General features: G+C 35.0%; 1 non-coding gene across 1 annotated transcript; it reads left to right on the plus strand.

Moving 5' to 3' along the window:
- Positions 1–5,610: 5,610 nt before the first annotated feature.
- Positions 5,611–5,717, plus strand: LOC128032283 (small nucleolar RNA R71). Its single transcript, XR_008188411.1, has one exon. It is a non-coding gene; the product is annotated as a small nucleolar RNA R71 (small nucleolar RNA).
- The last annotated feature ends 20,731 nt before the right edge of the window (positions 5,718–26,448 follow it).

Below are 26,448 nucleotides of genomic sequence, written 5' to 3' on the forward strand. Positions count from 1 at the left end.
TCTGCCCATCAGTATGGAGTGGATAAATAACATCTGCTCTTTAGAGATTGTAGAGTTATGGGTAGAAGGGATTTATCGCATCTTGAAAAAATGATACCAAGCTCTGTAACTGGGCTTTAAGGATGCCCTTTCAACTGTGTAACAGTCTTGCCTAGATACCTTCCACCGAGTTCCCTCAACACAAAGGTCTTGCAGGATTTGATTCAACCTATCACAGGTGATTAAGAACGCTTGTCTTGAACATCAAAGAGCCCATATTGAGCGTTGATGTTGTCCCCATCAAACAACACCAACGCTGCTCGAACATATATGAAAGTGTTATTTGGCGAATTGATGTGAGCGTAAAACTCACGAACAAGCTTAGTCAAAATATCCTCAGGATGCAAGCAAAATATTTTCCAACCATGTTTTTCTACCATAAACGAGATGGAGGTGTCATACCCCATAAATGGTTCATCTTTAAAAAGAAAGCCTTTTTCAAGGTAAAATGGTCTCTTAGATATATTTTTGTATACTTCTCCTCTACTGTAGCATTGAAGAACGTTTGTGGTGGTACAATAGCTATTTGGGGGTAAATTGTCTAGCCATTATTACAGGTGAGGGACAACGTCAGTTTAGAAGAGAAAAGGGAAAAACTGTAGTTGTTGAAAAAGCACATGTAGTTTTGAGAGATAAAAGAGTTAGGGTAACTATGAGGATAAATGATGGGATTAGGGTAAAGTTAGAAGTAACGAAGGTAATGTGATGTGGATGATAGGATATGCGGTAATTATGGCTTGACATGGGAGTGATGGGAATTGGAGGTAAATTAAAAAAGAATGAAGGCCTAATGTTAGAGGAACAATTTTGTTGGGCCAACTTGGTATGTAGAGAGCTCAATCCCTCTACTTCCATCAAGGAAAAAAAATCACATACATGCACTGGAAAGTAAACAAAAATTATTAAGCAAATTAAATGAGAGAGAGATAGGAGAAATTTAAAAACAGAAAAAATAAACAAAATTATCGAGAGGCTGAGGTTAAACATCTCGGAGGTCAATGGATTGTTTGTCTTGATTCACATGAGCACCCCAGTAGTGCTTCAAGCACTGGTCATTAGCTTTAAATGTGACCCCTATTTTCATATCCTTGACATCAATAGCTCCATGAGGGTATGCTTGGGTTACTTATAAGGGAACTAACCATTGGGATTTTAGTTTTCCAGGAAACAACTTCAGTTGAATAACAACACCTGTTGTCCTGGTTCAAATTGCCATGGCATAATCCTCTTATCATGCCAACGTTTGGTCTTCTCCAAGTATAATTTAGCATTCTCACATGCTTATCCCTGAATTCTTCCATTTCATTTAAATCAAGTAATCTTCTATTGCCAACAACTTTCCAATCCATGTTCAATTGTTTCACAGCCCAATATGCCCTATGCTCTAACTGAACCGGCAAATGGAAAGGTTTTTCATAGACAAGCTTGAATGGTGAAATTCTTAATGGAGTTTTATAAGGGTGTTATATTCCTATAAGGCTTCGTCCAATCTTAAGGACCAGTCCTTACGATTTGGGTTAACAACCTTCTCTAAAATCTACTTAATTTCTCTGTTGGAAATTTTAGCTTGCCTCTTCATTTGTGGATGATATGCTGTGGCAATATTTTGTTTTGCACCATACCGTTGTAAAGTATTAGCAACTAGCTTGCAATCAAAGTGAGATCCCTCATCACTGATAACGGTGTGAGGTGTACCAAATCTTGTAAAGATGTTCTTGTGCAGAAACTTTAGCACAGGCTTGACATCATTAATAGGTAAAGTTATGGCTTCTATTCATTTGGAGACATAATCGACTGCCACAGTATGTATAAATTTTTTAACGAGGGTGGAAATGGACCTATAAAGTCTATCTCTCAGACACCAAACAATTCAATCTCCAAAATATTTTTCAGCGACATTTCGTATCTTGTAGATAGATTGCCTATCCTCTAACAACGATCGCATGACTTATAAAATTCATAAGAATCCTTGAACAAATTCCACCAATAAAAACTAGATTGGAGTACCTTAGCTGTGATTCTGACGCCTCCAAAATGCCCTCCATAATGAGCTGAATGACAATGTTGCAAGACGCTATGTATCTCGTCTTCAGGGACACACTTCCTAATTATCTTATCAGTAAAAATGCTTGAATAGGAAGGGTTCATCCCAATAATAATGCGTGACACCATGAAAGAATTTCCATCTTCTTTGGTTGTTGAGATCAAACGGCATCAAACCACTTACTAAGAAGTTCACTCTATAGGCATACCAATGTAATGCCATGGCAACTAACAGTTGCATTTCTGGGAAGTCTTCTTTAATAAGTTTGAAATTTCCATCTTCATTTCTAACTTCTAATCTTGACAGATGATCAACCACTTAATTTTCAGTCCCCTTTCTATCTCGAATTTCTAAATCAAACTCCTGTAGTAATCGTATCCATCGAATCAATCTTGGCTTGGCATCTTTCTTGGTCACCAAATACTTAACAGCAGAGTGGTCTATGTAGACTATGACCTTGATACCAACTAAATAAGATCAAAATTTATCGAACGCAAATACCACATCCAATAACTCATTTTCAGTGGTGGTGTAGTTAAGCTTTGCATCTGTTAGGGTCCTACTTGAGTAATAGATTGCATGGAATACCTTGTTTATCCTTTGCCTCAATACTGGTCCCACAGCATAATCCTTGGCTCACACGAGTTCAAAATGCAATATCCACTCCGAAGCTATTATAATTGGTGTTGCTACCAGTCGTTTATTCAATTCCTAGAATGCTATCAAACAAGGTTCCTGAAAATTGAAAGGTTTATTTTGCTCCAGCAAGGCTCATAAAGGTTTAGATATCTTAAAGAACTCCTTAATGAATCTTTTATAAAAACATGCATGGCCTAAGAAACTCCGAATACCCTTGACATTAGTAGGAGGCAACAATTTTTCTATTACCTCAATTTTTTCTTTGTCAAATTTAATCAATTGCTGTGATACTTTATGCCCCAGAACAATGCCCATACAGACCATGAAATGACATTTTCCAAATTCAAGACAAGACTTGTTTCTTCATAGCAGCAAAGAACCAATTCCAGATTTTTCAAACAACCCTCAAAGTTATTGCCAAAGACAGAGAAATCATCCATAAAGACTTCAAGAAAATTTTCCACCATGTTAGAGAATATTATCATCATACAATGCTGAAATGTTGTCGGGGCATTACATAACTCAAATGACATTCATCTAAACACAAAAGTACCCATATAGACAAGTGAAAGTTGTCTTCTCTTGGTCACTTGGAGCTATAACAATCTGGTTATACCCTGAATATCCATCCAAGAAATAGTAGAATGCCTTCCCAACTAATTACCTTGTTGAGCTTGCGATAATTCATGCACACTTTCCATCCCATGACAGTGTGAGTTGGTATGAGCTCATTGTTCTCATTGCTGACCATTGTGACACCTCCTTTCTTGGGCAGACATTGTACAAGACTCACCCAAGAATTTTTAGAGATATGGTAGATAATTCCAGCATCGAGCCACTTGATAATCTCTTTCTTAACAACTTCATTCATGATGGGATCCAACCTCCTCTGCTGTTCAATAGAATTGCTATGAAAATCCTCCAATAAAATTTTATGCATGCATAGAGAAGGGCTAATTCCCTTGGTGTCAACAATTATCCATCCTAATGCCTTCTTAGATCGCTGGAGAACTTCCAACAACTTGACCTCCTGATCAAGTGTCAATTCCGTAGAAATAGCTAGTGGCAATGTGCTGCTGTCTCAAAAGTGTAGAAGGTTTCTCTATAGATGGTTTAGGAGGATTGAAAGTGAGAGCTGATAAATTCAAGGACTAAAACTTTTTCCCTACTTTGTCCACAACCTGCTTTGCCTCCATGGACTCACTGAATTCTTCAAAAGTCTCTGTTTCATTTAGCTCAAGTGAATTTGTATCACTATTAGAATTATTATGACAAAATTTTGCAAACTCTTCCCATACTGTTGTTTCTATCAAACTAATGGCATAGCACTCTTCATTCTCATCAGCACATTTCAGGGCATCGAATACATTGAAGGTGATTATTTGATCATGCGTCCTTATGACCAATTCACTTTTTTGCACATTAATTCAAGTTCTACCTATAGCAGGAAAAGGTCTTCTAAGAATAATCGACACATCTTTATCAGCTTCACGTTCTAAAATGATGAAATCAAAAGGAAAAAAAACTAATATACTCTTACCAGCACGTCTTTAATTTTACCTTCCGAATGTGCGTAGGATCAATCAGCTAGCTGCAACGTGACCGTAGTAGGTCTTGCTTTTTCATTTCCCAACTTCCTAAAGATAGACATAAGCATTAAATTGATGCTCCCTCCTAAATCACACAATTCCTTACCAACATAATAATTTCCAATTGAATATGGGATTGTAAAACTCCCTGGGTCCTTCAACTTTGGAGGCAATTTATTCTTTAACATTGTCGTACACCTCTTAGTGAGAGCAATAGTTTCGAATTTTCCCAATCTTTGTTTCTTTGATAGTATATCTTTCATGGATTTCACATAATTTGACATTTGCTCCAAAGCTTCTACCAATGGTATGTTGAGGTAGAGTTATTTCAGGACATCCAGAAATCTTTTGAACTAGAAATCTTATTTACAATTGTGGAATCACTGAGGAAAAGGTGGAGGTGGCCGTCCTTCAGGTTGCTGACATTATTTTTTTGTGACATTTTTATTTGCAACATGATTTGATTCTGTCGCAACAGTCTTCTGTTTAGCCTTTTTAGTTACAGTCTACTGTTTAGATTGTTTTGAATTCTTTCCATGGTTGAGACCTGATTTGTCCTCATCTGTAGTTGTATCACTTGGCAGAGCTCCTTCTGGTCTCAAATTTAAAGCATTTGCTATCTGCCCCACTTGATTCTTAAAGGCATGTAGGGATGCAGCTGGGCTCTGTATCACGACATCATTCTTGGCCATATATCTTTTTAGCAGAGCTTCAACAGATGAAGAAGCTGATGTTTGACCTTGTTGGACATTTTGTCGTGGCATGGGTTGATTATAACCAGGCGATACCCTACCGGCATTTTGTCTAACAACATTGTTTGACTTCCCCGTACCTTGATTATTCCAACCAAAGTTTGGATATTGCTTCCACCCTGGATTGTAGGTGTTAGAACAAAGATTGTTATTCCTGTAGAAATTACTGATGTAGTATACAGATGCTGGGTTTGATGGGCATTCATCAAACACATGGTCTTCACCACAATAAACACAAGATAGCTTAGTTGATTTCATCTCCTGGACTACAATTGACCACTTTATTGTCTTGATCATATTAGTTAAAGAGGATACCTAAGCTGTCAATGAAGTGATTGCATCAAGCTCCATGGTACCAGCAGCTCTCTTGCCAGTCCCAACTCGCGTGGTAGGATATTGATAATCATTGTTTGAAATCTGTTCCAAAATCTCAAATGCTTCATTATAGGATTTATCCAAAATAGTACCATTGGCAGATGCATCAACTACCATCCTTGTATGTGCATTCAGCAGATTATAAAACATCTCCATCTGTGTCCAGTGCTAGAACCCATGCATCAAACATTTTCTAAGTAATTCTTTAAATCTTTCCTAAGCTTCGTACAACGTTTCATCCTCTGATTTTTGAAAAGATGTTATGTCATTTCTGAGATTGGCATTCATGTTTGGCGGATTATATCATAGCAAAAACCTTTGGCACAAGTCATTACATGGTGCCACTGTTCCTGACGGTATTGCATTAAACTATGAATCACATACCTCTAGAAAAAGTCTCAAATGTAGTCTTGGATCTTCAGTTGGTGACCCACTAAACTGTCCAATAGTTTGCAACATTTGAAACATTACCGGTTTCAACTCAAAATGTTTAGCTTGTATGTGTAGTCTGACGATCCTTGGATTTAGGCCATCCAAAATTGGAACTTCATGCTCTCAAATTGGTCTATCTTTGTCATCTACCACACAATGAATAGGAATATTAACATCCCGACCATTTGGATCTAATGGATCATTCAATCTAGGATCACTCTCTTCCCTAGACATATTACGTAATTCTCGTATCCTTCTTAGCAAAGTTCTCTCGATCTCTGGGTCAAAAGGATACTCTTCTCCTACAGGAATTCCTCTTCTCATGCACTGATGGAAAATCTATAGAAATTTAATACAACTAAGTTAGCTAAAACTAATGAAGTAAAATAAATATAACAAAACCAAATTTCACCAATTGCAAATCCCCGACAACAACACAAAAAACTTGTCACCTGTGAATATGATATGCGGATTGTGCAAGTATACACGTCGAAACAAGTAATAAAGTGATAAGTGAGATCGTCTCCACAGGGATTAGATAGGTATAATTTGGTTGAGTTATTACAGTTAAATTGATCAATGCTAAGCAAAATAACAGTAAAAATGCAGTGGCAAATGAGAGAAAGATGATGTATAAAATGTGCAAAACAAAACAAATAAACGAAACAAGAATGTAATGACAAAGCCACTACAGAAAAGAAGATTAATGAACTGAAATGTTGATTAGGATGACTGGGATTACTGATGAATCTACCTTCTCTAACTATTAACGCCACAACAAATTCTTGAACATTCTATTGCTCACAGGTTTCTATAGTAGTCTGCTTCTTTCGAGAGCAAAATCTTGGGTTACCTCCCCTAAAGCATTATATGTCTATAGACTTGAGTTTGGTTACCACTAACATTTTTTACCTTCTTTCGTATGAGGCAAGGCTTTATGTCTAGAGGTTACTATGAATAAATAATTTATCATTCACTCATATTATCAAATGTCTATCTAGTTAATTAACCCTATCGAAATTAGGTTATCTTTAATAACCTGCTACACATTCATCAATGCACAACCTACATATAACATGAAAAACCATTGAATAAACCAGCAGAAAATTCCAACTCAAACTGTAAACATTAATAGAAAATGAAGGGTATAGCAAAGTAATCTTGAGCGTAAGAGATTTAGCTCATAGTTGGGAAATCAAGTTTGAGTTTTATTCAACAACCAACATCATCAATAACACATAAGTTCTAAAAGAAGTGTGATAAGAATCAAAGGAGAAAATCTGAGATGATAACTTTTGCCTAACCAGCTCTCAACACCAGCAGCGCAATGTATTGTAGCTGCCAAAGATGATCAACCATTATCTTCTTCAGCCGCCTTCCTTCTTGGTCCTTCTCTTTTCTTTTCTGTCAAAAGCTACTCCTCCTCTCTTTCTATCAAAAATGTTCCTTTTCTAGGGTTCCCCCTTTGGCTTTTTTAAGGTTGACCCTCTAGGGCAGGTCTATCAGCTTATAATCTTTTCTCTCTTTTTCAGGTTGATTTATCTAGTACAACTACAGCTGGGGATGAGAACGGTATGCATTGAGTGCTAACCACGCATTGCCAAGCATTTGTGTTGGAAAAATATCCAAAATTTTTCATGGCAAACCTTCATTCCTTTACTCATTTTCCTACACTCTGCACTTGCCAATCAACCACCAAGAAAGTCCTCCCCACAAGCAATTAAAAACAACATGTAATAAAGCTTAAGTACAATTCAAGCTCTTCAATGCAATGTTCTGAAAATACCAATGCAATGTTCTAAAATACAACTAAACTCACCTAAGTACAGACAATTAACTAAGCCTAAGGTCATGAAATTTAACTCTTGCCAAGAGTCATTAGTGTTTCACCATGGGAAGCTCCAGTTCTGTTCATTAAGAAGAATGATGGGTCCATGAGGCTATGCATCGATTATTGACAACTGAAAGTTGACCGAAAAGGATCGATACCCTTTACCGATGATCGATGACCTATTTGATCAGTTTAAGGGTGCGGAAGTGTTCTCCAAGATTGACTTGAGGTCCGGTTGATATCATTTGAAGGTTAAAAAGACAGACATTCCTAAAATCGCGTTTAGGACTCAGTATGGTCACTATGAGTTCCTTATGATGCCCTTTGGTCTTATGAATGCTCCAATTGTATTTATGGGCTTTATGAATCTAGTTTTTCAGCCCTATCTCAATCAATTTGTTGTGATTTTCATCACTGACATATTGATATATTCCAAGTTTAAGGAGGAGTATAATGAACACCTGAAGGTGGTTCTGCAGATTCTTTGAGAGAAGCAGTTGTATGCTAAGCTAAGTAAGTGTCAGTTTTGGCTCCACGAAGTGATATTTCTGGGACACGTGGTATTGTCTGAGGGTATTCGTGTCGATCCGAAGAAAATAGAGGCAATCCTAGACTGAAAACAACCTAGAACGTTAGTGAGATTTAAAGTTTCTTAGGTTTGGCCGATTATTATAGAAGGTTTGTGGAAAGGTTTTCTTTTATTGCGGCTCTATTGACCAAGTTATTAAGAAAAAATTTCCATTTTTAAGTGGACTGAAAGCAACAAGAGAATTTTGATAAACTTAAATTCGTATTGACCCGAGCGCCTGTTCTGATTCAGTCATAGTCTGGGAAGGATTATGTGGTATATAGTGATACATCTCATATCAGTCTTGGATGTGTTTTGATGCAAGGCGGTATGGTTGTGGCCTACGCCTCGATACAACTTTAGCCTTATGGTCGAAACTATCCAACCCATGACCTAGAACTTGCTGCTGTGGTTTTTGCCCTCAAGGTTTTAGAGGCATTACATTTATGGTGAGAAGTGTATCATCTACATTGATCACAAGAGTCTAAGGTATTTCCTCACCCAAAAGGATTTGAACTTGAGACAAAGGAGGTGGATTGAGCTGCTGAAGGGTTATGATTGTACCATTGAGTACCATACGGGTAAGGTGAATGTGTTTGTTGGTGCGCTAAGTAAGAAGTCAATGACTAATTTCGGGGCAATGTTCACAAAGCTAAGTTTGACTAATGATGGGGGTTTACTTGCGGAATTACATGTAAGGCCTACCTTAATGGATGAGATTCGATTGAAGCAATTTGCTGATGAGTCTCTCACAACTCCTCTTAGACAGGTTGATGAAGGTAATACTACTGACTTTAGCTTTAATTTTGTGGGAGTTCTATGTTTCTGTGGGAGGTACTGTGTGCCTGATGATCGAGAGTTGAGGCAGTCTATACTTTGAGAAGCACATTGTAGCACATACACTATACATCTTAGAGGGAATAAGATGTACCAAGACTTGAGAGAGTCGTATTGGTGGCTAGGGCTTAAGCGGGATGTGACTGAATTTGTGAGTAAGTGTTTGACATGCCAACAGGTTAAGGCTGAGCACCAATTTCCTTCGGGTTGGTTACAACTTATATAGATCCCTCAATGGAAATGGGAGCGTGTGACCATGGACTTTGTTAGTGGGCTACCTTTGATGCCTACAGAGAAAGATTCAGTTTGGGTTATAGTGGATCGTCTTACCAGGTCCACCCGTTTTCTGCCTATTCATACTGACTACTTTCTACATTGATTGACAAGGTTGTATATCTCAGAGATTGTGAGGCTTCATGGTGCACAGCTGTCTATTATTTCTAATCGAGACCCTCAATTCACATCTCAGTTTTGGAAAAAGTTGCATGAGGCTTTAGGGACACAATTGAGTTTTAGCACACCTTTTCACCCAGAGTCTGATGGGCAATCTGAGCAGGTTATAAATATTTTAGAGGACACGTTGAGAAGATATCTTTCTGATCTTTCTCATGTGATTCTGATTGATGAGGTCGAGGTGAGACCTAATTTGACTTATAAGGAAGAACTGGTACAGGTTTTGGACCGTGAGGTTAAGAATTTGAAGAAGAAGGAGATTCTTCTTGTGAAAGTCTTGTGGTGAAATCACGGTGTTAGTGAAGCCACTTGGGAACCTAAAGAGACGATGCATCGCCAACACCTTCACTTGTTTGGATCAAGTAATTTTTGAGGAAGAAATTTATTTCAAGGAGGTAGAGTGGTCATGCCCTAAATTTTATTTACTATTATGGGCAAGTTTATGACACAAGGGAGTTAGTAGCTTAGTGGTTAAGTGTGTTAATTAAATCCTAAAGGACCCATTCTCAAACCCCCATATTCCTATTTATTTTTGTTAACCGAAATTGTTGACCATTCTAGAAGGTCAACTCTCCTTGCCGTCCAAGCCTTCCCATAAAAGGGGGAGATTCATTTTCTTTTTTTTTTAAGTCAACTTACCATCCAAAGCCCCCTTTTCACTCCCACTTTTACTCATGATCTAGTTTTTACCCCCTTTGTCCCAAAACATACCCAAAGTGAGCCTTTGACTACTCATGGTCGGCTCTAACTCTCCCTAAACCCCAGTTTTCATTTTGATAGTCTCATGTTTCCTCTCCTCCCTTCTCTTGCCATCCACTACCATTTCTCCACCGATTTTTGGCTTTTTTCTTCATTTTTCACCACCTTTGAAGCCAATTCTCCTCTAATCTCTTCCCCTCCTCCACCAAACATAGTAGTCGTACCACCAACTTACCTCCACCATCCTTGTCACTACACCACCTCCGCATTGCCGTAGTGTCGTCGTCGTTGGCCACTGTCGATTTTTCTTATTTTTCTTCTTTTCTTTTCCTTTTTCTAAAAATCATCTATGTAAAATTTTGAATCTAATTTTTAAAATATTAAAGATACTTTTTTTTTCAAATTATTTTCTCTAAACACTTTTATTTTGCGTTTATAGAGCCTAATCCCTCTCTTTGATCGATTTTTTAGAATTTATCGTCTAGCCTTCTCCTCCGTTATTTCTATAAGTATGAAAGGTTTTTGCTCACGCTATGTTGTCGTAATATTATTTCTAGAGTAGAATAATACTAATCACTCCTTTTTGTGCTTTATTGAAGAGTTAATCGAAAATTTCGGAATCACCACCCATTCGTGATAGTGGGCGATTTGATCACACTTTTGTGTAAGTGTTGCCAAATCACCACCATTTTCTTATTAAGGGTCATTATTTATTCATTAGATCGATACTAAAACGTATATGTGATCAAACATAGTGACTCAAGAGATCAGATTCATCTCTTTCAAAGTGGAAACGGGATCTATTCGATCAAGATCTAAGGTGTGGGGACTTAATTGATAATAATCGATATTAATGATTAAATAATTATAATGAAGATATTTTCAATTGTAATATTTATGGATATTTGATTCTTGAAATATGTGTGTATACGAATATAAGTGTATTCATAGATATTGGTAAAATTGATAAATTAGAATAACAAGTAAGTAAAGCCCAAAACTCTAAGATATGTGATGTGATTGGTTTATTGGATGATTCCGTGATATATGTTAATATATGATTTTCATTACTCATGTCGTGTGATTTATGGCTCATAAAAATATGATATTCTAATTTATATGAAAATAATATAGGTTACTAAATCTGATCTATGGATTTGCATGTTGAGCATGCCTTAGTATGATATTCTAATTTGCATGATAAAATTTACCATTGTGAAATTATGTGTAAAAATATGAGATCTGATTTGCATGTTAAGCATGCCATATTATAATATTCTAATTCACATGTAAAGCATGCTACTGAAAAATCTATTCTGTTGTCATAACACATGCATGGGGTGGGAAAAATGTATGGAGGAAGTAGCTAGCAGTAAATCATAATTTTCTAGTGGCATGCCCACATTATTCTGTATTTGGCAGTAAACCTGCAATATTTGGTAGTTTGACCACAATATTTTGATTCTGGCAGCACACGACTGCACTATCTGGCGGCTAGTCCACAATTATTGGTGTGATATTGGATGGACAAGTTCTGGGGAACTGTTATCTGTCTTTGAAAAATCTATATTGTTTTCTAAAAAGCATTGCATTGACATCGTCATTACGCATTTTTCCATATCTATTTTGTGATTGAATAATTTATATGCTATGATATGTTTACATTAATGTTGATATGATTTAATTTTGTGAATATTATTATTGGAGACCCAAACTCGACTTTTTAAGCTTACCCTTTTAAATTTTGATATTTCAGATAATCGAGGTTAGGATGGGTTCGACCACGGAGGCGCTATAGGTCATTTTTATTTAACTCTATTGTTATTGGTATTTGATATTTTTGGGTGTGTTTACTTACTATGAACTTTAATTTTGGACTTTGGTTTGGTTTTTGGTATTGATTCTTGAATTTGATTTGGGAAATTTTCTGCATGATTTGGATTTAAAAACTATCATTTAAATGGTTTGAGGAAATAATAATTTACAATAGATTTTCATAATTATGACGAAACTTAAGCTCAATAGGGACGATTTTCAATACTCAATAGTATGTTTTCAAAATTCGACATATCTATTTACAAACTACTATTTTTTATGAGTTGTATGTTTAATTTATGTTTTCAAAATAAAAATGAAAATTTTTCTTTAGAAATTTATCCATTGCAATGTCTTAGATAAATTACAATGTTTTCAATAAACAATCACAATACTTAAGTTTTTCCAAAGATAAGATATTAATTAATTTTTTTTACTTAAAACAAGTATTAAAAAATGATTTTACATGGAAATTTTAAAGAGAAATTTTTTAAACGATTTATTGCGCCATTTTCATGGCCAATGTGATATTAGAGATTTGGCCATAAAATTTTGGCTCGGTCTAGGGGTTTACATATAAAGAATATAATAAAGAAAAGATATGTTCATGGCTTCGGAACAATCACCGCTTTGCAAAAGTCCTACTTTGGAATAAGATCTTTCGGTTACAGGAACATAATGTAAACTAAGCAAACACTAATAACAAAATAAAAACCTAAGAATCAATCCTTCTAATTGTTATTCTGAGCAAGTATTTATAGATTACATGTATTATGACCTAATTAGGTCAAGTAAGGATAACTTAGCATGTTAATCTAAGTTGTGTAGACGGAAACACCCTTGCACATTAAATTGGCCTCATCACAGCCGTGCCACGACACTCTCAAGCCTGTTTCACGACATCGAATGCAATTTACTTTATTCTTGGTGTCTTCTAGTTTGTGTCACGACACCGTCTCACTTGTGTCGCGACATCCTCGGCAAAATGCTTATTGGGTATTTTGCTTGCTACGTTGTGACATCGGGAGCAATCCATTGTCTTTTTGCCCTCGAATGATGTCCTGCACACTTAGTCAACATGTTAGTAGTCCTTTAGGCCCAGATTGGCCTAGAAGGTCATAAAACACATAAAAATGCTCATTTTATTCACTAGATCCTAATAACAGAAACTTAATAAAAACTATATTAATTTGGTATAAAACTAGCTCGCTAAGGATAGAATTGGGCCTAATTCGCTACAACCAATTGTGGCAGATCACTTCGTTCCTTATATATTTGAGGTTTGAACATTAAAGACAACGTGATATCTAAAGTGTGAAGGGTAACATAAGAAGTTTTATTTCATATTTTTATGTTTTTTTGTTTTATTTTTCTTGTCCAAAGTGTGCTTGAGCTTGTACAAGTACAAGTGATTGGTTAGGAGCATGTATATAGAATGATTGTATTTACTATAAATTTGACATGATAGTGAATGATTTTAAACTTTCAATTATTAAACTACAAAGTTTTATATATTAAACTATAAATAGACACTAAGTAATTGAGTATACCAAATGACAGAAAGAATATAGGGAAACAAGCATACTAGTATGAATGATAAATGGTTAGAATTGTGATTGCTTAATTGATTAAATTTGTGAATATTGAGATACCTAGGGCTGACTTAAGGCATTGTTTGGAATAACCTAGTGCCAATAAGCCAACCTTATTCATCAATCTATAGTACCCATATTTGAGCAAAAAAAAAACACTTTTTGATGAACCTTTATACAAAACCCGAAACCAAAAGTAATTCGTACTTACCCTTTTCTTTAGTCCTTAAATTGCATGAACTTAGATGCCGGGCCAGACATATTGAGGGATAGGTAGATACATAATTTTTGTTTTGTAAAATCAGTGCGAAATAGGAAGAAACAATATGATTTAGTGATTAGAGGTTAAGCTAAAAATGAGCAGACAAAATAAAAATCAGAAAAAGTTAAAACGAGTAGGAAAAAATACTTGAGCAATGAAAAAGCATTGTGAGTAAGAAAGTACTGAAAATGTCATAGGTGACCCAAAAACAAAGTCACAAAACTTAAAAACTCAGTCATTAGTGCACAAAAACTTGTAAGCTGGCCATATTTGTTAGTATTAGATTGTGACTTCTTACAATAAGAAATAAGGAAGGTGAGTGATCTGCTCTAATTCAGTATAACATATTAAACTAGTTTTCGCACTTGAGAAGCGTGAATACAAACATATTTATTATGTTCTAATTAAGTTTTCTTAGTTTTGTTTACATTCAATAAAAATTGTACTTTGAGTCTTTTATTGACCTTAGAGGCCGAATGAAGCCTAAGCGTGAGCTAATATACTTTGTGAGTGTGCAAGAAACTGTTAGAAGGAGTAACAACTAAAAACTGGTCGTTGTGTTGCAACATGGGGTGTTTGATGTTGTAACTTAGGGAGTAGAGAGTAAGAATTCCAAAACTTCCTTCTATGTCCTGAAGCTCCCTGAGTATAAGCATATGGCCTTTGACGTCGCGACACCGACACTAGGGTGTTGCGACACCGATCTTGTATGAGAAATACTTACGAGCCAAGGGCATTTTGGTATGCACAATCAAATATTAAGCACGAGAGTGTCAACTGACCTAAGGTTGAGGATGACGTCAACCCTAACTCTATAATAAGCTCATTTAACACTTGTTATGGACAACTTTTCATATTGTATAATTTTCTTCATAGTTTTTGTTTTTAGTTTTTCCCTTTTCTTAGAATTTAAATTCTTTTAATTTTTGTATTTATCGAGAGATTTATTTTGTGGAACTCGATCAACTCTTTGTGGATTTTGTGCTTCAATTAAATATAATATAGACTTCTCTTATACCTTTATGTCCTGATTTACTATTAATGTTCATCTCCTATATCAAGTTTATTATGTTTTTGAGATCTATGAGGAACTAATCCTCTTATGGGGAATTAGCGAGTCGAGGTATGATTAATTAATTGTTGTCCAAGGTTTTCTTAGCGGATCAGATGTTTGGGAGAGAAAGAACTTAAACGCTAGGCTTGACAACCCTAAGAAGTCATCTAGGTGGAAATTAACCCAAAATTGGTATGGTCTATCCGTGAACAGCTTAACCCCGAACCAGTCTGAACTGTAAGGTCGAGAGATAAGTAGTTCTTGCTAACTTGTTATTCTAGTGGAAGATCGAGTGATCCTGCTAGGATAGCGACTAGTGGATTGAACAGGGAACTCGAAGCAATAGTTAGTTATGATTACCGAAGCAAGCTAGTAACCCATGCTTAGATCTAATTAAGTTTCCAAAGCAAATTTCCCAAAGTTTTTCCATTTATATTATTTTATTTCTTTAGTTATTAAAAACTCTTTCTTTATGTTTAGTCGTAATATAATTTATTTAAAGTACTAATTAGCTCTGTTTGTGCTTAGGTTAGAATTAATTTAGTGCTTGCCTGCCTTGGGTACGATGCTGAGAGCACTTGTCGCGTGTGAATATAGTATGCGAAATGTGGAAGTATACACGTTGAATCAAGTAATATAATGATAAATAAGATCGTCTCCATAGGGATCATGTATCCCCTGTAGGTTTTAAAGGTTACTTTTCGAGTGTTACACAGCCTGGCACACGAGCGTGTAGCTTGGCCTTGTGACCTAAGTCAGAGAGTTACGCAGGCTGTGACACGCCGTGTGTCCCTATTTCAAATGTTACACGGTCTGAGAAACGGGCATGTGTCTCAATCGTGTGACCCCTGTAGTTCAAATTTTCTGACCTTTTTCCTAAACTTTCTGATTGATTTTGATTTAGTCCCGAATCATTTCTAAAGTATTTCTAAGACCACGAGGGCTTGAAAAAGGTATGATATGCATGTGTATGAATGAATTATTTTATGGTTAATGAAATGTTTGGAAATTAAAGTTTTAAGTTACGTTTTCATGGTAATACTCTGTAACCCTATTCCAGCGATGGATACAGGTTAGAGGTGTTACATGTTCAACCAGGAGATCAAGCAAATTCTTGAAAAAATAATAAATCTAAGTAGGAAAGATTGGGCAACAAGTTTAGACGATGCGCTGTGGGCCTACAAAACAACATACAAGCCGCCATTAGGAATGTCTCCTTACAAAATAGTTTATGGGAAAAAAATTCATTTGACAATTGAATTAGGAAAAAAAGCATACTGGGCAATCAAGAAAGAAAGACTATTTCAATAAAAAGAGTTAGAAGAATTTCTTTTTATGGCTTATGAAAGTACCAAGTAATACAAGGAGCAGATTCAGGCATGGTGCAAAAATACGAAAACGTGAATTTTTCTTAGATAAAAAGTTTTGTTGTTTAACTCAAGATTAAAATTATTCCCTGGTAAGTTGAAATCTAGATGGACTGGCCCATACACTATAAATCAGATAACACGTCATGGGGCAATAGAACTTATTAAAAGGGATGACAATTTTTTTTGTAAATGGACAGAGAGTAAAACATTACTTTAGGGGGACAACAAAGGAAACAATTGACACTAAAGCCTTACAGTGCAAAGTTTTATGGAGCTAAAGTAGGAATGAGGATATATTGGAAAGTGAAAGGGAAATAAATAAAGAAAATGAGATAAAAGAAGATTCTAAGGCAAAAAAAGACGATAGCAGAAATTGGTCTCAATGTTGCGACACCAGCCCTGCATTTCATAGTATATGTCACGATACCCTTACGTAAGATGCCTTTCGAATTTTAACTAACATTTTTATAATTGAATTTTAGTAGATTTAGAATTGTTTAACTCCTCATTGATCGGGAATGAACTTCCTAACACAAATATAAATGTTAACTATATCACTATCTTCCTCTAAAATAAATAGATCATTTACATCTTTTTATCATCCCTAAATGGTGTGTGGAAAACAAGATCTCTCTGTCAATAGTCAAGGAAGCACCATAATCTCGGAAAGCAATAACACAACAACATTCAGGTTCAAATAGGTTATAAATTCTGATTTAGCATTATGAATCCATCTGTTGAATTTTAATAAACCAGTATAGACAAATATCAACAACGGTTGCAACCACACACATTAATCTAAGAACAAAGATTCGATCCATTAAGGAGAAACTGTAAAGGAGTATGAGAAATTGCAACAGAAAGATAATGGATTAACTTTTGCTTGCCTTCTGAAGAACCAATAATAATACCCGTAGTGTAGGAATTTTATCCTGTATTAAAAGAGAGAAAAGCGAAAATATCATACTATTAGCTACGAACATATCTCAAAGTCAAATGGGTCAACTTCCTAGTAATTGAAAAAGTATTTTTCATTTTACGATCCTACATACTATTACCAAGATTACCTATACAAAACAGATCTCAAAGAATTTAAAAAGTGGACATGGAAGAAGTTTAAAGATTTCTAACGGAAGGGAAAAAAGTATGGACATATCAAACAGGCACAACAATACTTGAGACATTCAACCAAGCGTTAATGACTCTAAGAGCAAAAATATGGATGAAGTTCGTATGTTCAAGAATTTGGCCTACAGCCGACCTTTCTAATATCAGCATAGTACAAACCATTCTAGTTTATGAGATCTTTCAAAAGAAACAGATATGTATTGGTACTTGGATATATCAGAATATGATTAAATTTGTAAGAAACCAGGCAAAAGGAACCTTCTTCCCGCACCTTATAATGGAGTTGTGCAAAAGAGCCAGAGTACTTATGGATGGATGGATAAAGGGATGAACCCTAAAAAAAGTTGGTAGGAGACGATGTGAACAAGCAGTTTGTAATTTTACAGATAAAACAAAAGGAAGAGAGGAGAAAAAGAGGAGTCCAAAGGGGAAGATGAATAATAAAATATACATACATTAGGACAAATTTTAAGTTTAGTTTATTTTAGATTAGGAAAGTTAATTGTTTCTTTTAGGATATTGTAATTTATAGAATTTTAGAACTGCACAAATATTTATATATTTATGAATTTTTGTACAAAATCCCCAAAAAACAGAAACACAAACATTGTGAACTTTCAATGATCAAAGGAGTAAGCACCCACCAAAAGCTTATGAAACTACCACGATCAATCGAGTAACTTCTTTCCTTATTTTTTTAGGGTTACAAATTGAGGACAATGTGTTTTCTAAAGTGTGGGGGGTAACATTGAAAATTTGTTTCAATTTGTATGTTTTTATTTAATTTTTATTGCCATTTGAGCTTGTAGAAATGCAAGTGATTGGTTAGGAGCATGGATATAGATTGATTGTATTTACTATAAATTTGACATAATAGTAGATGATTTAAAATTTTTTATTAGACTACTAAGTTCTATATGTTACATTATAAATAGGCATTAAGCAATTAAATGTACCATATGATATAGGAAATATAGGGAAATAAGCATGCTAGTATGAATGATAAATTGTTGAAATTGTGATTGTTTGGGTGATTAAATTTGTGAATATTGAGATACCTAGGGATGACCTAAGGCATTATTTGGTATACACCTAGGGCAAAAAAGCTAACACTATTTATGCATATTTAGTACCTATGTTTAAGCCAGAAAACACTTCTTGATGAACATTCACGCAAAGTTTGAGCCAAAAACGTTACTTTGTATTTCCCTTTTTCTTTGGTCCTAAAATGCACGACTATAAATGTCTGACCATATGTATTGAGGTTTAAGTAGATACATTACGGTAGAATTTTGTAAAAATGGAGTGAAATAGGAAAGATCAGTGTGATAGAGTAATTATAGGTTAGCCAACATGTGTGCAAAAGAAAAAAAATCAAAAAGAAAATAAAAAACCAGTAGAAAAAGTTCTTGAGAGTAAAAGCATTTGTGAAGGAGAAATGTATTGAAAAAGAAGAAGAAAAAAAGTGATAAAGTCACCAAAAATAGAGAGACTCATTCATTAGTGCACACAAACTCGTGAGCTAGCCATAGTTGCTCTATTATGCTATGATTTCATATGGAGAAATAAGGAAGGTGAGAGAAGGAGAAAGAAGGCGGTGAATGGGTAAGGGTCACTAAGGGGGAGAATAAGGAACAAAACAATGTGCTAAACTATTTTCGTGCTTGAAACTATTTTATGCTTACTGTTCTTGAATTCCATACTTGTCGTAAGCCTTAGAACGTTACAAGCCAAAAAGCCCTATGCGATCTAGGTAGACTTATTTATGAATTGACATCATACGAAATAATTGCACTGATGACTATTTGTATTCTACTAGGATGATCAAATTACCTGTATAACTTATTGATGGATCCCTATATTTGAACCCATAATGTTTGTATGCTTTGTGATATACTGAATTTAGGTGTTTGGTATAAAAAATGGCAAGTGAACTATATATCATGCTAAGATTATGTGTAAATATGAAATGCCTAGTTATGTGCTCCAAAACTAACATTTTTACCATACTAGCTCAAGGGTCGTCTTTTAATACTGTTTTTGTTTGCTTTGCTTAAGGATAAGCAATGACTTAAGTATGGAGGAGTTTGATCTGCCATAATTCGATGTAACAGATTAAACTAGTTTTCGCACTTGAGGAGCTTGAATATAAGCATTTTTATTATGTTTTAATCAAGTTTTCTTAGTTTCGTTTACATTAAATAAAAAGTGTAATTTGAGTCTTTTATTGACCTTAGGGGTCGAATGAGGCCTAAAGGTGAGCTAATATACTCTGTGAGTGTGTAGAAAACCATTAGAAGGAGTACCAACTAAATATTGGTCGTTGTGTTGCAACACGGGGAGTTTGATGTCGCAACATAAGGAGCATAGAGCAAAAACTCTAAGACTACCTTTAGTGTCGCGACATAACTAGGAGATGTCGCGACACACACTTGAACGTACCCTGAGTACAAGCATACTTCCTTTAATGTCGCGACACAAGCACTAGGGTGTTGCGACATTGGTCCTATACGAGAAATACTTACGAGCCAGGGGCATTTTGATCTGCACAATCAAATATTAAACACGAGACCGCCAACTGACCTAGGTTGATAACGATGACAACCCTAACTCTATAATAGGCTTATTTAACACTTGTTATGAACTTATTTTCATATTGTATAATTTTCTTCATAGTTTCCGTTTTTAGTTTTTCCCTTTTCTTAGACTTTAGGTTCTTTTCAGTTTTACATTTGTCGGGAGATCTAATTTGTTGAACTCGATCAACTCTTTGTGGATTTTGTGCTTCAGTTAAATACAATGCAGACTTCTCTTATACCTTTATATCTTGATTTACTATTAATTTTCATCTTTTAGATCAAGTTTATTATGTTTTTGAGATCTATGTGGAACTAATCCTTTTATGGGGGATTAGCGAGTGGAGGTATGATTAATTGATTGTTGTACAAGGGTTTCTTAGGGGATCAGATGTTCGGGACAGGAATAACTTAAATGCTATGCTTGACGACCATAGGAAGTCATCTAGGTGGGAATTAACCCAAAATTGGTATAGCCTATCTGTGAACACCTTAACCCCGAACCAGTCTGAACTGTGAGGTCGAGAGATAAGTAGTTTTTGCTAACTTGTTATTCTAGTGGAAGATCGAGTGATCCTGCTAGGATAGCAACTAGTGGATTGAACAGGGAACTCAAAGCAACAGTTAGTTATGATTATCGAAGCGAGCTAGTCACCTATGCTCAGATCTGTTTAAGTTTCCATAGCAAATTTCCCAAAGTTTTCCATTTATATTATTTTATTTCTTTAGTTATTAAAAACTCTTTCTTTATGTTTAGTCATAATATAATTTATTTAAAGTAGTAATTAGCTCTATTTGTGCTTAGGTTAGAATTAATTTAGTGCTTGCCTCCCTTGGGAACGATCTTGGGAGTACTTGTTGCGTGTGAATATAGTCTGTGAAATATGCAAGTATACACGTTGAATCAATTAATATAATGATAAGTAAGATCGTCTCCATAGTAATCATATAGGATTAACTTGGTTAAGTTGCTGTTATGAAGTATGTGTATTATCCTAAGTCAAAACAATGACAAAAATGCAATGGTAATCAAAATAATGATGATGTGCGCAATATGCAAACAAACAAATATTTAAAAACATGCTATGAAAAAGATACCAAGACAAAAGTGAGAGGGTCTATGCTATTGAATGGAAAGGCTGGGATTACTAGGACTCTACTCGTATAAACCAATAATGCCTCGGCAATTTCTTAATCAACTTACTGCTCAGAATGGATTTAAAAGGTTCTACTTCTTTTGAGAGCAAAACCTTAGGATAAGGAAATATATGTCTATAGACCTCAGATGTAATTCCTAGTACTGATTACTCTTCACTCTGTACGAATGCTGCTCTATGTCTAGAGACTTCTATGGGCACTCTATCCAACACCTACTCGTATCAATCAATTGCTGTCCAACTAACCTAACCTTTTCATAATTAGGTTATGTTTATAATCATATCATACATTCATCTATGTCTAGAGTCTATAAGCATGTAATTTGAAAGAACAAATTGAATGAAATAGTAAAATAGATCAAATCCAAGCTTCAACATTAATGGAAAATTCAAGTATCATCCAGTAATCCCAACCCGATAGGATTTAACTCATTGGTTGGTTAATCAAATCAGAATTCAAAATATCATTCAACATCTTCAAAAATTAATTTTGCAAAGAAGCAATTTAAGAAAATAAAGGAAGAACTTCAAGAAGCTTTCACCGATTTAGCCCTCAACTTCGGTGGTGCAATGTCTTGCAATGACCAAGTTGACTGCCTTCTTCTTCTCCCTTGTGTTCTGCTCTGCTACTCAGCTTCTACTGCTACCCACATTCTTTTCTTATGGATCTTTCCCCTAAAAAAGACTCTTAAAAGTCCTTCTTTTAGGGTTTCTTCTTTTCATTTTATATTTTTTCTTTCTCCTCAGGTAGGTCTCTCAGCCCATGCTTTTTTACCTCCTCTTTTCAGGTAGATTTTTTGGTAAAAATTCAGCTACAGCTGGTTCACGTTGAGTGCTAACTTGGCATCTTACTGGCATTGCCATGGCATTAGTTTTGGAAAACTGGCCAACCTTTTGCCACGACAAAACTTCACTCTACTTTCTTTTCCTTATTTTGCACCTGCCACTCAAACAACAAACAAATCCTTTCTGCCCACAAGTAAAAGTAACATATAATAACATTTTAGCCCAATCAAAGCTTCATGATGCAATGTTCTAAAATATAATATCCTAAAATGTAAATACATCTACTTAAATACAGACAATTAAACAAGTCTAGAGGCCTAAAATATAACTTTTTTCAAGAGTTATCAGTACTCACCTATTTCGTTGTAACTACATTACAACCTGACCAATATACTTGTGGATATTGCCTATTTAACATATTTTGTGCATGATTTCTACTTTGGACATTGGTACATTTGGAGGCGGTCAGTGAGAGTTGGATAGATATGGCGATGAGCGGGAAAGGGTTACTAAAGAAGGTTAATGGGGGAGAATACGATGTGCCAAACTAATTTCGTGCTTGGAACTATTTTGGTGCTCCTTGTTCTTGAATTCCATATGAACCTTAAGCCTCAAAACGTTACAAGCCAAAAACGTCCTATGTGACCTAGGTAACTCTATTTGTGAATGGACGTTGTTTAGTAATTTCAATGATAATTATTTGTATTATGCTAGGATAATCAAATTACCTATACGATTTCTCGATGAATCGACATATTTGAGAATATTTTTTTCTTATGTACTTTGTAATATACTAAACCTAGGTGTTTGAACTAGAGAGTGGTAAGTCGTTTACATATCATGCCATAATTATGTGTATTTATGATTATCTCTATTTATGTTGTTTTAACACTTATCTTTGTATCATACTTTCTCAAGATTCATCATTTATATTTCTCATTTTTATGTTTTCTTGCTTGAGGACAACCAATGACTTAAGTGTGGGGGAGTTTGATCTGCTGTAATTTGTTGTAGCAGATTAAACCATTTTCCATACTTAAGGAGCTTGTATAAAAGTAATTTATTTATGTTTTTACTTAGTTTTAGTTTTAACTTCATAAATAATAAAAAATGGGATTTGAGCCATTTATATGACCTTAGGGTCCAAAATAGGCCTAGATGAAGGGTAACGTATTCAATTAGTGTGCAAGACATCATTCGAAGGCATAAGAACACGAGACTAACCGTGATGTTGCAACACAGAGTGTCGATGTCACAACATAGTGAGAAGAGCACTCAAAAGGGGCAAACTACCTTCAGTGTCACGACACAACCCTGCAATCCAGCCTGAGCTTGTAAATAGCCATTAGTGTTGCGACACAAGCAAGAGGGTATTGCGACACCGACACAACGAGGTGAAATAATGACCCAAAGGTGTTTTGGTATGCACAAGAAACTTTAATGAAAAAATGTCAGCCGAATTAAGTCAATGGATGACGACCAACCCTAAACCAATAAATAGAAAACTCTAAACACTTCACAAACAATTTTTTATTCAAGTTTTAGGTTACAATTTTCAATTAGCTTTATTTTTAATTTCTCTTTAGCTATTTTGTACTTATGTTTAATTTTATTTGTAACTCTATTCTAGCTTTTATTTTGATTCGTCGTGGAACTTGATTTGTGGATTCATCAACTCTTCGTAGATTGTTGTTCGCACGGTTATCAATATATATCGGGATTATTCTTAAACTCTATTCTTGATCTTTTATTTATGTTCATCTTTTCAATCAAGTTTATGATATTTATTAGATCCATGAGGGACTAATGTTTTAACAACAGATTAATGAGTGGACGTGGGAGTTATACTTTTAATTATTTTTATAAAATATGATTTTCCTTCACCTTAGGATTCATTGTAAAATAGTTTAATTAAACTACTAACTAGATATGTCAACATATAGATATGTTAATGTAGATATTAAAATTAATTTCTCACCTCATTTGGGTACGTTCCTCGAAGTACTCCAACACTTTGTTGTATAAATGTATATTACAAGTTGACTTTTATAGTTGCATAAACTAACTAACGATTATATTTGGGTGTAGGATTTAAACTCTAGATTTTAGTACATTTAGAGGTGGTCATTCTGTCACTTCCAACCCCCACTAATGAGGTTATAAAGCTTTTTATAGGTAAACATTAGGGTGCTAGGTGCCTAAAATACCCTTGGAATGGTTAAGGTATGATTAGGGAAAAAATACCCTAAGTGGCTGTCCGAAATTCTGCTAAATATTTCCAAACTTTTTTGGGTCATTGTGATGTGGGGAAAATGCCTCATCGCGATGTGGGATGTGTTTTAGCCCTGAAAGCTTCAAATTTCTATGTCGCGACACATACCTCCTTATGTTGTGACACGGTTTTCTTCCCTTGTGCTTCTTGTCCTGAAATGGCACCCTACACACTCAAATATCCTATTAGTCAATCTTAAGGCCTGAGTTGGCCTAACAAGTCATCGAAACACTAAAAATTACATAAAAATGCTTATTTTTAAATATTCTAATTCTAAGTTATGAAAAATGAAAATACAATAAAATATATTAAAATGATTAGAAAACAAGCTCGTTGAGTGTGAAAAAGTACTTAATTTGACACTACAATTTGTGGTAGATCACTTAGTCATCATATCATCCAAGCAATATTCACATTGTGGAAGATCAACTTCTCTAAGCGAACTTAAAGTGCCATCTTCCACAACTCTAGTGATTCTTTCTTGATTAATATGACAATGTTTCAAATGCCAAAGGTACGCCTCATTAGACTGAGAAGTTTAAGTCTTTTATTTGAAATTTCAATCTCAAGAAGTGTGTACATTTTTGGTTTGATAAAATAGAGATTATTTGATATCCATCTATTACAAATAAGTTTTCGATTTCTAAATATTGCAATACTATTATTAAAAGTCACGGTCAAGTCGTCTTTATATAAACATTCAACAGAAATAGTGTTTTTTTAAACATGATACATAGAATACTTCTATCAAAATAATATTTCTAAAATTATGAAAGTAAAGATGTACATCTCCCACTACTTTAGCTGCTACAGTTCTCCTATTTTTGGTCTGCAATGATAGGCTCTTATCTCTAAGATCTTTCGTGTCCTCGAATCCCTATAGAGAAAAACATACATGATTACTGGCTCTCAAATCAATGACCCAATAGTTTATTGAATCTTCTATTAAACAAGCTTCTATCATAAATAGTTCCATACATTTGCCTTTAGTGCTTAGGTATTCCTTCCACTCCTTACACTTTCCCTTGAAGTGCCCTTTCTTATTGCAGAAAAAACATTTAGACATAGATAAGTCTTTAGTCTTCTTGGTTCACTTCCTTTTCACTTGTGGTGGCCCAGAGGCCTTAGCCTTGCTTTTTGTAGCATGTTTTCCCTTCCGTTTTGTAGAAGAAGCGACAACTATATTTGTTTATGCTCTTCGGATCGGCTAGCTGCCATTCAACATTAACTCATAGGATAGTAATTCTTTCATGAGTTGTGTAAGCATTAGATTCTTGTTCCCAAGGTTTTATGCGGACCGAAAGCCTTCAAACTCCTTGGACAAGCTCTTGAACTGTAACATCCCAATTTTTTGTTTAAAGTTCATAAATTGTTTCAAGATTGGGCTATTGTTTAATGGTTAAGGGAAAGTTAGGAGACAGTGTAATTGACTTAGAGATCTAAGTTCGAATCCCTTCCCAAGAGAATAAATTAATTTTGTTATTTTTCTTCCACTCCGTTAGAGTGTCGTCCAACCTAGTGAAAACTCTAGGTATAAATGTTACTCTTATTATCTTTTTCCAGCTTTTCTCAATCCTTCCTCTTCACTTGTCGACCCTCTCCTCTCCCTCTCCCTTTCTCATTCTTTCTCATGTTTTTGTTCTTTCTTCCACCTATTGTCTCCACACTCCTTGTTGCTGTTAAACCTCTATTGCTGTCCCCTCTTCTTCACTTGTGGTTGTTCCGGTTTGTTCCCTTTTCCTTCCATTTTTTTTCTTTTGTTTCCAATTGTTGCTGCTATTTTTACAACCATTTTATTACTATTTCCAGCCTCTAGAAACCATCCCCTTTTCTTCCAAAACTTATTCCTTGTCCCTTTACTATCGTTGTTGGTGGTGTTGTCGCCCTTGGAACACCATTATTTTTACTGCTATTTTACTCTTCTTTTGTCTCCCCTTAGAATAGTTTTTTTTCAATATTCCTCTGTTTAAAGCAATTGTTAACGTTCCCAATTAAGGGTGTATCAAATATCTCTCATTTGACATCTCAAATCTAGTTAACGGGAACCATATGTGCAGAATTATGCGAGATCTTGTATCAATTTAGTCCAGTAAATTTTACTATTTTGGCCAAATCCCATTAGGATTAGGATTGATTTTTTCTTTGTTGATTTTGTGTGTTATCTTAATCTTAAGAACT

Source organism: Gossypium raimondii, chromosome 8 (assembly GCF_025698545.1).
Source record: "Gossypium raimondii isolate GPD5lz chromosome 8, ASM2569854v1, whole genome shotgun sequence".
NCBI lineage: Eukaryota > Viridiplantae > Streptophyta > Magnoliopsida > Malvales > Malvaceae > Gossypium > Gossypium raimondii.